Here is a 503-nt window from a genome sequence, read left to right as displayed (position 1 = left end):
CCCCCCCCCCCCACCTCATAGAGTCCCAAAAATACCCCGAAGAACTGTAAGTGACAATTTCGCGCAAAATTGATTTTTATTCTTATTCAGCTTCTCCATATCGCAGAAGCAATTTTTATATTGTGTGTAAGCAATTAAAAACTTGACTTTCAATCGCCACACAAAAGCTTTTTGAAAACGTGTGAAATTGTAACGTAAATATTCTTGGACGAATTACTCAGATTTGTCAAACTTTTCAGATAAAAACTATCTCACCCTCATTCAAAAACTCAATATGTCAGAAGAAATTTTTTATTAAAAATGAAGAATATATTTTACCTCTTCCCTTCTCTATGTAACAAGTCATAAGCATATGGTTTCGACTTACTGCTATAAATAAATTCTGTCATGTCTACTGCTCACTATTAAAGAATATTCAATAGTAAATCTATAAGATTGAATCAATTTCAATTATTTCAAATGTTTAAAATTTAATAATTTTCAATTCTGAATCTTTAAAATTT

This window comes from Belonocnema kinseyi, chromosome 7 (genome assembly GCF_010883055.1).
Source record: "Belonocnema kinseyi isolate 2016_QV_RU_SX_M_011 chromosome 7, B_treatae_v1, whole genome shotgun sequence".
Lineage (NCBI taxonomy): Eukaryota > Metazoa > Arthropoda > Insecta > Hymenoptera > Cynipidae > Belonocnema > Belonocnema kinseyi.
This window is presented reverse-complemented; position numbering follows the sequence as displayed.